The 14,190-nt window shown below is 43.7% G+C and overlaps 1 protein-coding gene across 1 annotated transcript in view; it reads right to left on the bottom strand.

Annotated features, from left to right (window-relative positions):
* Window positions 1-13,735, bottom strand: part of fbn2b (fibrillin 2b) — a 229,559-nt gene extending 215,824 nt beyond the window's left edge. Inside the window, exon 1 of the mRNA XM_034179854.1 lies at window positions 13,606-13,735. The gene's annotated coding sequence lies outside the window, so the exon portion shown is untranslated. The remainder of the gene's footprint in view (window positions 1-13,605) is intronic.
* Between the last annotated feature and the right edge of the window lie 455 nt (window positions 13,736-14,190).

Below are 14,190 nucleotides of genomic sequence, written 5' to 3'. Positions count from 1 at the left end.
GTAGGTGGAATTCTTTCCCATTCTTGCTTTATGTACGACTTCAGTTGTTCAGTTCTTCATAATGTGCCACACATTTCCAATGGGCAACAGGTCTGGACTGCAGGCAGGCCAGTCTAGTACCCGCACTCTTTTACTACGAAGCCACGCTGTTGTAAGTAAGCTTTATTTATATAGCACTTTTCACAGACCAAGATCACAAAGTGCTTCACACGATATAAATAGACAATAAAAACAACACATACAAATATAGAACAATAAAATAAATTGACACTAAAATGCCAGTTTAAAAAAATGTGTCTTTAGTTGCTGTCTAAAAACATCCACAGAATCCAGTGAGCGAAGAGAACAGGGAAGCTCATTCCAGAGGCGAGGTGCCACAGCTTTAAAAGATCTGTCCCCTCGAGTTTTAAAACAAGTTCGGGGAACCATCAGCAGGTTCTGATTGTAAGACCTCAAACTCCTGCTGGAAACATAAGGCTGGATCAGGTTCTTAATGTATTCCGGTGCCTGCCCATGTAGAGCTCTAAAGGTCAGCACGAGGATTTTGTAATTTATCCTGTAAAAAACAGGGAGCCAATGTAAAGACTTGAGGACAGGAGTAATATGCATTCTCCTGTGGGCGCGGGTAAGAAGTCGTGCAGCAGAATTTTGCACTACCTGCAGGCGGGCCAGCTCTTTCTTACCGAGGCATGTAAAGAGACTGTTACAATAATCAAGTCGTGAAGAAACAAATGCATGCACAATCATCTCTAGCTCATTAAAAGCCACCATTTTGCGTAATTTGGAAATGTTTCGAATTTGAAAAAAACAGTTCTTAACGAGCTGCCTGGTGTGATGTTCCAAAGACATCCCTCCATCCAAAATGACACCCAGGTTACGCAGGCTGCCTTTAACAGAGCTGCTCAGATTACCAAGGTGATTCTTAATGACAGACATAGCACTATCTGGAGCTACAATCAATGTCTCAGTCTTATTAGAATTCAACTGCAGGCTGTTTTCAGTAAGCCATTCTGTAATTTTAGTGAGACAACTAATGAGAGAACAAATTTTCTGTGCTTCAGTTGTCTTAAAAGAACAGTACAGCTGCAAGTCATCGGCATACAAATGGTAGGACACATCGCAGAACTGCTGGATCAGCTTACCAAGAGGAATGATATACAGCAGGAACAAAATCGGACCCAGGACTGAGCCCTGCGGGACACCCCACAAAAGATCAGCAGATTCAGACATCACATTGTTCACAGAAACACTAAAAGTTCTACCAACCAAGTAAGAGCTAAACCACTCTAATACAGGACCTGACATGCCAACCGTATCCCACAATCTATTAATCAAAATGCCATGGTCAACGGTAATCGAATGCAGATGACAGATCCAATAAAACCAGCACAGAACATTTACCACTATCAGCGGCCATCATAATGTCACTAGCCACCTTCAACAGGGCAGTTTCAGTGGAATGAAACTCACGGTACCCGGACTGAAATGTGTCATAGATGTTGTTAGTCTGCAAAAATGATTTAAGTTGGACACAGACCACCTTTTCCAAGACTTTAGCCAAAAAGGGGGGTCTTTGATATTGGCCTAAAGTTCTTCAGTTCCATAGAGTCCAATCCTGCTTTCTTTAGCCGTGGTTCCACAACAGCATGTTAAAAGAACAAGGAAACACACCAGTCGACAAAGACATATTGAAAATTTTAACAATGCAAGGCCCAATAGAGTCAAAAACATTCATAAACAATCTAAAAGGAACTACATCCAAAATACCAGAGGTTGGTTTCATTATGTTGATGACAGATAGAATGTCCTCAATTGTAACAAGCTTAAAAGAGGTCCAGCATTGAGTGGGAGGTCCCAAATACCGGGGAATCACAACAAGAGGGCAATGAGAGCGGCAAACTATCTTTTATGACTCTGACTTTGTCAAAGAAGAAATTAAGGAACTCATCACTACTTGTTTTAGGAAGAACAGGAGTTACAAGAGCAGCAGGTGACACAATAGAGGTGATTGTGTCAAAGACCACTTTGGGATTTCTCTTATTTGAGGCAATCAGCCGATAAAAATAGCTTTCCCTGGCCTCCTCTAACATCTTATTTAAGGAGGATATTAGATCTCTTAAATGTAGCCTGTGGACCTCCAATTTTGTTGATTTCCATAAACGTTCAATCTGGCGACATAATCTCCTTTGATTCATAATCATTGATCCAAGGACAGAATCGGCCATGGGAAACCTTATTAGCTTTAAGTGGTGCTATCTGATCCAAAATAATAGCACAATGGCTGTTAAAACAGTGCATAAAGCCATCAATTTCAGTAAATTCACTAAAAAGTAAAGGGTCAAATTTATCACAGAACTGCATAGCGACTGCGTCTGTGATAATCCTCCTCTCCACCCTAGTAAGTACTGATCTAGGCTCAGGTGGGGCCATCAGATCAAAGAAAACACAGCAATGGTCACTCAGAAAAACATCCTCCACACACACATTGGCAATATGCAAGCCCAATACAAAAACTAAATCCAAGGTGTGACCTTTAGTGTGGGTGGGGCCTGACACGTACTGCTTAAAATTAAAAGCCTCAACCATTGATATAAGTTCCCTAGCTGGGCTGGAAGTGTCATCATCAATGTGTAAATTAAAATCACCAATAATCAAAACCTTTTCCAGACAAATTATAGATGTTAAAAAATCAGTAAAATCCTTAAGAAAAGTCCCCAGCATGACCTGGAGGGCGATAAATCAAAATGCAATAAATTTTTTCGAGGGAACCAACTTCCATCATAAGCGCCTCAAAAGAGGGGGCGTGTTCTGCGCTCGTGAGTCTGCATGTGTACCTGTCCCGGTACACCGCAGCCAGTCCTCCACCACGGCGACAGGGGCGGGGCTTCCCAACAGCCAAGCAACCCACAGGACAGAGCTCATTTAAATGAATGAACTCATTTTCCCTCTGCCACGTTTCTGTGAGGTAAAAAAAATCCAGGTTTTTCCTGACGAAAAGCTCATTAATAGAGAGCGCTTTATTTGCTATGGAGCGGGCATTCAGTAGTCCAATCCAACTCAGCGTTAACGAATCCGTCAAGCCGACGGGGCGCAGCGGGATTGCCTGCAGACATCTCCCACGATCACGTGACACCCAGCTGTACCAGCAGGACCGACGTTGCTCCGTGGATGTACACACAGAGAGCCAAGATGAACCCGAAGTCCAGGCACATCCATCAGGAATCCAGGGACGTACAGGCTGAACCTCGTTATGCAGATGGGTGGTGGGATGTGTAAACAGGGCAGCACAGCCAGCCATATCCTGCAGGAGGACCCGAACGCCTGACCCGAACCTGGACGCCTGCTCTGCAGCCTCTTCTTCTCCTCCTTTTAGGATTACCTGGACATCGCAACAACATCAGGTATTCCTGGGAGGAAGGAGGGCAGACGAATGGGGAGGAAAAGTTTGTTTGTAGTGATCCCAGTCATTAAAGAGGCATTCCATTGACTCTTTAATTTTGAAAAGAGAGCTGCGGTCGTAAGTCCTTACAGCACAAACACAACCGCTGCCTGTCAAAGCTAATATAACAGCACACGTGCAGAATGTGACTTGGCATTGTCTTGCTGAAATAAGCAGGGATGTTCTTGATAAAAACATTGTTTGGATGGCACCTTGCATTGCTCCAAAACCTGGATGTACCTTTTAGCATTGATGGTGCCATCACAGATGTGTAAGTTGCCCATGTCATGGGTACTAACACACCCCCACCATCACAGATGCTGACTTTTGAACTTTGCGCCGGTAACAATCTGGATGGTCTTTTTCCTCTTTTGTCCAGAGGACACAACGTCCATGATTTCCAAAAACAATTTGAAATGTGGACTCATCAGACCACAGCACACTTTTCCAATTTGCGTCTGTCCATTTCAAATGAGTTTGAAGGCGGTGGCGTTTCTGGATGTTGTTGATATATGGCTTTCACTTTGCATGGTAGAGTTTTAACTTGCACTTGTAGATGTAGTGACGAACTGTGTTAACTGACAATGGTTTTCTGAAGTGTTCCTGAGCCCACGCGTTAAGATCCTTTACACAATGATGTTGGTTTTTAATGCAGTGCCGCCTGAGGGATCAAAGGTCAAGGGCATTCAATGTTGGTTTTAGGCCTTGCCGCTTACATGTAGAAAGTTCTCCAGATTCTCTGAATCTTCTGATTATATTATGCACTGTAGATTATGGAATCCCTAAATTCCTGGCAACTGAACGTTGAGAAACATTGTTCTTAAACTGTTGGACTATTTTTTTCATGCAGTCGTTCACAAAGTGGTGATCCTCACCCCATCTTTGCTTGTGAATGGTTGAGCCTTTTGGGGATGCTCCTTTTATACCCAATCATGACACTCACAGTTAGTGTCCTCAGTTCCCAAACATTTATTGTGTGTTGTTAGAAGGAAAGGTGATGTAACACAGTGGTAAACATACCACTGTCCCACCTTTATTGAAACATGTTGCAGGCATCCATTTCAAAATGAGCAAATATTTGCACAAAAACAATAAAGTTTATCCGTTTGAACATTAAATATCTTGTCTTTGTGGTGTATTCAATTGAATATAGGTTGAAGAGGATTTGCAAATCATTGTACATGTATTCTGTTTTTATTTACATTTTACACAACATCCCAACTTCATTGGAAGTGGGATTGTAATTACAGTTAGACACAATCTAACCACTAGGAGCAGTGGGCAGCCACAGTCCAGCGCCCCAGGACCAACTCCAGATGTAGACGCTGCCTTGGTCAGGGGCAGAGAAGGAGCAGAGCCTAAATAAGCATGTTTCTGATTGTGGGAGGAAACCCACACAGACACGGGGAGAACATTGAAACTCCCCACAGAAAGGCCGGGAATTGATCCAACAACCTTCTTGCTGTGAGGCACCAGTGCTAACCATTTAGCCCACATGACGAGATTCTTTTCACTTAATTTCGGACATAGACGACAGAAACAAATGTCACCTGGGTGGGTGCACAGGTAATTTTGCTGAGTAAAATTTACTCTGCTGGGATAACATTTAGTCCTTGTCTAATCAGAGTTAAATCTACTCTACCGCAGGGCTAAATCAACTCAACATTGTGTAAAATCAACTCTTATTGGAGTAAAACCACTTCCATTGACTAGACAGTGTCGCAGACCAAACGGTAGGCCCTAAAACTCGGTCCACTCTGCTTTCACTGCGCATGTGTCATCAGCCGCAGTTCACTGATTATAACCTCATTTCTGCTTAAAACTTCACTCCAGTCATCATCTATCTTAGCGACAGATATCTGAAGCTTTTGTACAACAGTCATTTCCACATAAATTCAGCATTATTTCATCAGAAAAGGCGGAGGAAGCGATCACAGCACCAAAGCTACATGGGCTGCTAGCTGTTGCCTTCATTGACTCTCCATCATTTCCAAGCGTCAAGGATTAACACCTAATTCCTCCTTAAAACAGCCTTGTTTCTGCTTAACACTGGCTTTATGATGAATGATTTAGGAGGTTTTACCTTGTCATCTGATGGTTAATAATCCCATTAAGCCAGACCATCCACAGATCGTCTGAGCTCTGAAATGACGCATGCGCAGTGGAGGCAGGGCGGGGAGTAGGGGGCACTATTCGGTCGGTGACAATGGTAGAGCTGATTTCACTCCACAATAGAGCGTTTTTTACTCTATTTAGATGGGGATCAAACGTTATCCCAGCAGAGTACATTTTACTGGGCAAAATTTACTGTGTGGGTGCTTGGGGAGCAGGGTGCCCCAATGTGCCACTATGTCTTATCAGTGTCACTAGACAGTCAAAGAGGAGGTGGTTCTTGGGGGTTTCCCCTCAGGAAAATTTTTTAAATTCTCTTGGTGCATTCTTAAGCATTGTTTTGATACTTTCTGTGTGTACTTTAGTTAAAAGTATAGGGCTCCACATATTTCACTAAACTGACAAAATGTAGTTTCTTCGGAAATCCAAGCATTATAATGTCGGTTTATTTTTGAAACGTCTTGTAAAATTACAGCTCATTTTAATGAAACACACATATTTATCTGGGGGAATTCCATCCATCCATCCATTTTCTTCCGCTTCATCCGTGGTCGGGTCATGGGGGCAGCAGCTCAAGCAAAGCCGCCCAGACCTCCCGATGCACCCCCCCCCCCCACCCACCCGAGGCATTCCCAAGCCAGCTGTGCGACGTAGTCCCTCCAGTGTGTCCTGGGTCTTCCCTGGGGCCTCCTCCCAATGGGACGTGCCCGGAACACCTCTCCAGCAAGGCGTCCAGGGGGCATCCGAAAAAGATGCCAGAGCCACCTCAGCTGGCTCCTTTCCACATGGAGGAGCAGTGGCTCAACACCGAGCTCCTCACCCTATCTCTAAGGGAGCGCCCAGCCACCCTGCGGAGGAAACTCATCTCGGCCGCTTGTAGTTGCGATCTTGTTCTTTTGGTCATGAGCTAAATCTCATGACCATAGGTGAGGGTCGGAACATAGATCGATCAGTAATCGAGAGCTTTGCCCTCTGCTCAGCTCTCTCTTCACCACGACAGTCCAAATACAGCGACCACATCACTGCAGACGCTGCACCGATCCGTCTGTCAATCTCACGCTCCATCCATCCCCCTCTTGTGAACAAGACCCCGAGATACTTAAACTCAAGAACCATGGCATCGGATTTGGAGGTGCTGATTTTCATCCTGAACGCGTCACACTCGGCTGCAAACTGCTCCAGTGCATGCTGAAGGTCCTGATTTGACGAAGCCAACAGAACCACATTGTCCACAAACAGCAGAGACGAGATTCTGTGGTTTCCAAACCAGACCCCCTCTACACCCTGACTGCGCCTAGAAATTCTGTCCATAAACGTAATGAACAGAACCAGTGACAAAGGGCAGACCTGGCGGAGGCCGACGTGCACTGTAAACAGGCTTGACTTACTACCAGCAATGCAAACCAAGCTCCTGCTGCGGTCGTACAGGGACCGGATAGCCCTTAACAAAGGACCCCAGACCCCATACTCCCGGAGCACCCCCCACAGGGCGTCAGGACATGGACAAACGCCTTCTCCAGATCCACAAAGCACATGTGGACTAATGTGTGAACTCCCATGAACCCTCGAGCACCCGATGGAGGGTGTAGAGCTGGTCCAGTGTGCCGTGACCAGGACGAAAACCACACTGCTCCTCCTGAATCCGAGGTTCGACTATCGGTCGAATTCTCCTCTCCAGTACTGGAATAGACCTTACCGGGGAGGCTGAGGAGTGTGATCCCCCTGTAGCTGGAATGCACCTTCTGGTCCCCCTTCTTACACAGAGGGACCACCACCCCGGTCTGCCAATCCAGAGGCACTGTCCCAGACTGCCACGCGATGTTGCAGAGACGTGTCAACCAAGACAGTCTCACAACATCCAGAGACTTAAGGTACTCCATTTCATCCACCCCAGGAGCCTTGCCACCGAGGAGCTTTCTGACCACCTTGGTGACTTCGGCCTGGGTGATGGATGAGTCCGTCGCTGAGTCCCCAGTCTCTGCTTCCTCTTTGAAAGACATGACGATGGGATTAAGGAGATCCTCGAAGTATTCCTTCCACCACCCGACAACATCCCCAGTCAGGGTCAACAGCTGCTTTCGCCTCTGGAGGCGTTGGACGGTTTGCCTGAATTTCTTTGAGGCTGACCAATAGTCCTCCTCCATGACCTCCCCAAACTCCTCACAGAACCGAGTTTTTGCCTCTGCGACCACACAGGCTGCAGCACGCTTGGCCTGCCAGTACATGTCAGCTACCTCCAGAGTCCCACCTGCCAACAAAGACAAGTAGGACTCCTTCTTCAGCTTGACGGCATCACTTACTTCCGGCGTTCACCACTGGGTTCAGGGATTGCCGCCGTAACAGGAACCGGAGAACCTGCAACCACAGCTGCGAGCGGCCGCATTAACAATGGAGGTGGAGAACATGGTCCACTCGGACTCCATGTCTCCAACGTCCCCCGGGATCTGGTCAAAGCTCTCCCGGAGGTGGGAGTTGAAGACCTCACTGACAGAGGGTTCTGCCAGTAATTCCTAGCAGACTCTCACAATGCGTTTGGGCCTGCCAGGTCTGACCGGCTTCCTCCCCTCCCAGCCGATCCAACTCACCACCAGGTGCTGATCGGTCGACAGCTCAGCCCTCTCTTCACTCGAGTGTCCGAGACACATGGCCGAAGGTCAGATGATATGACTACAAAGTCGATCATTGACCTCCGGCTCAGGGTGTCCTGGTGCCACGTGCACTTATGGACACCCTTGTGCTTGAACATGGTGTTCGTGATGGGCAGACTGTGGCTAGCACAGAAGTCCAACAACTGAACACCACTCGGGTTCAGATCAGGGAGGCCGTGCTTCCCGATCACCCCCCTCCAGGTCTCACTGTCACTACCCACGGGGACGCTGAAGCCCCCAGGAGAACAATGGAGTCCCCAGTCAGAGCACTATCTAGTACCCTCCCAGGGACTCCAAGAAGGTCGGGTACTCTGCACTGCTGCTCGGCCCGTAGGCCGAGACAACAGTGAGAGACCTGTCCCCAACCCGAAGGTGTAGGGATGCGACCCTACGCATGGAGTTCACCGGGGTGAACTCCATCACATGGCGACTGAGCTGGGGAGCAATGAGCAATGCTACCCCCACCCGCCACCTCTCCCCGTGAGCAATGCTAGAAAAGTGGAGCGCCCAGCCCCTCCCCAGGCGTTGGGTACCAGAGCCCAATTCCATAACCAATATTTTATTTCTCTTTTACACTGTCTGCAGCAGAATGTGCGTGTGCATGTGTATGAGCTTTTGAAACGATCCGACATGACCTTTGACCACAGGTGATGCGCACGCACGTAGCGTGCACACTGATGCCCGTGAAATATCTTGTAAATCACTTAAGAGGTGTTAACTGTTTACAAAAACAGTGCTTTTGTATTTAGAAGTGTTTATTTCACTGTGGTTCTCTACTCTGATTGGCTGTCACCGAGTGCTTCCCAGTATTCCTCGTCCAAGTGTGGGGAAAACTCCACATGATCTCTGACATCACTAGCATAAACTGTACAGATCTCTAACGTTGCTGCCGTAAGTAGCTCAAAGTCATCTGTTCTTTTGAAAATACCCTTCAGGGTAACTTTATGTATTTGTTTTTTCTAGACAACGTGACTTTTGATCATATTTGCAATATCATATTATGAATATTCTCCTTAAAGGCTAATAAAGGATTATTAACTGAGCAAGTGAGGTTAATAATTTGTTTATTATATGGCTATTATATATATAAACATGTGAATTTACGATATCGCCTGAATATGAAAGCTGCTGATGGTGTTGGGCTCATAGTCAGACCTGTTTGCTTTCTTCACCTCCATGAAGAATTCGCTAACAAATGGTCCCGTCATTAGCTGGTAAGCTTTAAATCTGTGTGTTGTTACCTATGCTGTTTAGATATTTCTGGAGTATGTTCATGTCCCACTTGGTTTTTCTAATCATGTTTTTAGCTTTCTGGTTTCTAACTAATGGGATACGTGATCTGGACTGATTGTCATGGGAGCGGTCTGATATGGGAAAATATCAGACCGGAAATCAGCCAATCAGAGCATGCGTGGTGTCATAGCCATATAATAAATAAAATCACAGTGGTGCCAAAGAAAATTCTTCTTATGCCATATATCTTAAAAAGCGTAGTGGCCCCATATCTTTAAAGTAGATAAAATCAACCACATTAGCATTTACTTGAAATTTCTCATTATTTGTAACATTAAAGATACAAAATTGTGTTTCTGATGTATTTCCTACTTTTTACTTTATTTCTAATTTCATATGTTTTTGATTATTTTCTTGATTTGAGTGCTTAAAAGTCAAACTCACCATGGAGCACCGCCCCCCCCATGATTGTGCCACCTATGACTTTGTTACATAATCAACATGTTGATACTTATGAGAGTTTTTGGAAAGGCAACTCTTTACGGGGTATGAATATTAATTGCACACTCACACACTCATCTTCAACTGCTTATCCAAGATCGGGGGCTGGAACCTATGCCAGCAGTCATAGGGCGGGAGGCAGGGTACACCCTGGACAGGACGCGAGTCTGTCACAGGATCACATGCAAGTAAACCCATGAAGAGTGTTTTCCAGAAACATTTCCTGCTGGTGCATTCAAGTACTGTGGTGAATTATCCTCAAAACATCTTGAAGACAAAGTAGTTGGCTTTGGGAAGTCCAGACCAAGTCCGCAACCAGTTCTGATTGAGGGAGCTGAGGTGGAGGCTATGGATTCCTACAAGTACCTCAGGCTGTGGCTGGACAGCAAATGGGACTGGACAACCCACAGCAACCACCTGTACAGGAAGTGACAGAGCAGGCTGTACTTTCTGAGGAGGTTGCGGTCGTTTAACATCTCTAGGAAACTCCTGTGGATGTTCTACCAGTCAGTAGTAGTAAGCGTCCTCTTTTACACTGTGGTGTGCTGGGCAGGGGGCAGCACATTCAATAAGGACATATCCAGGCTGGACAAACTGATCAGACGGGCTGGCTCTGTGGTTGGAATGAAGCTGGACTCTCTGGTAACGGTGGCAACCAGAGGAGCCTCTTTAGCTACAGACTGCTCTTCCCAAGTGCAGAACCAACAGATTGAAAAACCCCTTTGTCCCTCAGACCATCAGCCTGTACAACTCCTCACTTGGGGGAGGAGGAGTAACAGGAAGACAGAGGACAGGAATGAGAGGAACAGTAGCAGCCAGTAAACCCGTACTGATCAGTATGTCTGGTATTTATATTGTGTATTTATATTTATATTTGCAAACTGTTTTTTTGTTTGTTTGTTTTGTTTTTACATTCACTTTTGATATTCTGTGTGCTTTTTACCCTGTGTGCTGCTATACAATGCTGTTAGAACCTCAATTTTCCTGAGGGAGTCTTCCCAAGGGATCAGTAAAGTTCTATGTAATCTAATCTAATCAATCAGATGCATGGTAATCATATTGGGAACATGGGCACAGACGAAAAAGAATGATCCAATATGGATTCACAATCCAATAAGAAATCATGCCAACTTGGTACAACTTTTTATCACCCGTACCCAAACCCACCCATCTACTCCTAAAACACCATTATTCAGAATGTCACAACTGCATTTTTATCGGCATAAAATGAATTTTAATGGTGCTGAAAGTGAAGGAAATCTTTGAACCCAGATTCATACAAACATTTTGTGGTCAATGTTTCACTCCACCACCAAGTTTATTAGACAATCAACAACATTTAGAGTAATCCCCGTGAAAATTAAATCAACCATCAGCCAACATAATGACTTACTTTCTTTTTAAAACTTAAGCAACGTTACAATTAACATGCAGTTAAACATGTGGAGGGAGTTTTCTCAAAATACTTCCTTGTGGTGCATTCATGTACTCTACTGACAAATCGTCAAAAGAGTTTCACAATCAGCTGCATGGTAATCATGACGAGAACATGAGCATATAAGAAAAACAGTGATCCAATAGTAATTCACAGTTCAACAAGAAACTCTGGAGATACTCAAGGCAAAACAGTTCATAAATTCTAAGATTTAATCCCTATGACAACCAAACCAACTGACAATTGTGGGTGAAATAATGATTCTTTGGCAAAGAATATAGTGTTTCTGTACTGAATAATTGTTAGGCATGTAATGATACACTAGCTCCACGATACAATACATACCACTATACACCAATCATGATTCAGTACATATCACAGTACATAATTACATCACTGTTCCCATTAATTATGAAGAAAGCAATCTGTGGTATTTTTTTATTATTATTATTTTTAAAGAAACAAATTATTCTGAAGTAAAAATTATGATCCTTGATGTTTTCTGTTTCCTATTTGTATATTTTATAAATCATTTATGATTCTTCCGCAAGAGGTCATTATTTCTTCCATTCAGTAGTTAACTTCACGGTATCACAATACTGACTTAAAAAAACAGCTTGAAACAGGCTTCACAAAACAATTATCATGATTCACAATGCATTGTTACGCCACTCTTAATTGCTGAATGTTCAATATATTTTCTCTGAATGCACCGCGAGGAAATGAGAATCGACTGAAAAGCAGTTGTAACAAGGCAAGACGTGACTAAACATCCCCCTCTGGGATTAACTGAAGCATTCAGAAGTCACACTCATAATCCAGGAAAGGACACACGCATGAATGCAAGCGTGCATAGATGGAGTGTGATGCTATATGGCTCAAAGGTTCATAGGGTGGGGAAACCTAGTATATGATTATGCATATACATTTTGTAACAAATTGTTATAGACATTGTTCAACAATAGTATAACGTACAACGTGCAGTGTTTAAGTGGCTCTGCTGTACAAATCCTGACTGATAGATAACTCAAAAGTTCATAGAGTGAAGAAATGTAGTATATGATTATGTGTACCAATTTTGGAATAAATTTGACAAGGCATTCATAAGTTATATTGTTGAAAACCTGTGACAGATGGACTGAATGTAATTCTATACATCCATCATCCAGATATGACTGGCAGAGGATAATATGGAAGATAGAGTTAAAAAATGAATATATATATATATATATATATATATATATATATATATATATATATATATATATATATATATATATATATATATATATATATATATATAAAAATAAGTGCACAAACTGTATCAAACTGAAACATGCAAAATGGGTGTAATGGTCCTTTAAATGTCTTTAGCTCAGCACCTAAGATATCTTCAAACAATACTATCAATACAGACTGAATCTGCACAAACTGATTAAATATAAAGGTGGGGCGTGATCAAATTAGTTTCATCCATGAAATTATTTGTTTTTAGTGCAAGAAAAAAAATAATTTAAAAAAAATTAAATAGAATCTACTGAAGCAGACATAGTGAAACTTCCAGTGGAATAAGCAGCTGATCGGATCGATGGTGAACAAAAGAAGTATACCTGATCAGTGGTCCAGAGGCAGCAGCCTCCAACTTCAGCATGAATATCACCTACAAATGTACGGAATAATTGCGCCAAATATATACATATATATGGCAAACCACATACTGTTACCGAATTCAAATCTCACAAATATTGGATGTCTAAAGATGCATAATGCGAGGCATCTGCTAAACTGTGAAAAAGCCGCGGAATACCTATTATTGCAAGTTGACATCAAGTCAAACAATGATTTTTTTTTTCCACAATAGCGAAACGAGTTGTGCATTCCACCGCAATTTTATGAATGGGTGGAAACACAACGGCGGCTTTTAAAGGTTAACATTTAGTGCGCTTCTTTTTCCACTTTGTGTGACAAAAAAAAAGAAAAAAGTTTGGAAGCTGAGGGAAAAATTTGAATTTAAAAAGTGGTTCCAGCTGTTATCAAAGAATCGGGCATTCCGAAAAGTAATCAAAAATTATTTTTTTTCCCAGCGCGCAATTAAAAATCCACCTTCTTTTTATCCTAATTATAACTTGACCTACGTCTAGTGCATTGTCAAATAACGGGTTTCTGAAAGAAAAGAGAATCTAATGATTGATCAACAGTTTGCATTGTCTTGAGAGCTTGTTAAAGCGGACAAATACCTTGAGTGAGTTGGAGCGCCTTGGCGTCGAGGAGCCCGGAGTCAGGATTAGAGACAGGATTCCAGAGTGGAATATTGAACCGCAGCTTTGTGAGAAAAGGGAGAAAAGTTCGGCAATTGCCCTGTTTGGAAGAGGGGAGGGGACACGGAGAAAAGAGAGAGAAAGAGGGGTGGAAGGGGGGGAGACGGACTGCAGGACAAACCCACATTCCTGAAGACTCCTACTGAAGAGGGGCCGCGCGCGCACAATGTGGCTGCAGACTCGCTGTGGAAGCTCCTCCAGGCTACCTCACTGCCACAGAGATAAGAAGACTAAAATGGCCTTTGATTGTTATACAGAAACTCATTTGCATTAACAGCTGGCTGAGAAAAACAAGGAGCAAACACATCTCTTCACACAAAACGTCATCACCAAGCTTCAAAATGAATGTTTAAAAAAAGAGCATGCAAAGCCCTCCACCATATAGGTCAGACAAGGTCAACTCCAACAACTCATTTCCTGTTGTAATGACTATCTCCGCCGTTGAGTGACCTTAATATCCACCTTCAAGGTCATGTGATGGTACAGACGGTTGCCCAGTTCTGG

Source organism: Thalassophryne amazonica, chromosome 10 (assembly GCF_902500255.1).
Source record: "Thalassophryne amazonica chromosome 10, fThaAma1.1, whole genome shotgun sequence".
Taxonomy (NCBI): domain Eukaryota; kingdom Metazoa; phylum Chordata; class Actinopteri; order Batrachoidiformes; family Batrachoididae; genus Thalassophryne; species Thalassophryne amazonica.
This window is presented reverse-complemented; position numbering and strand designations above follow the sequence as displayed.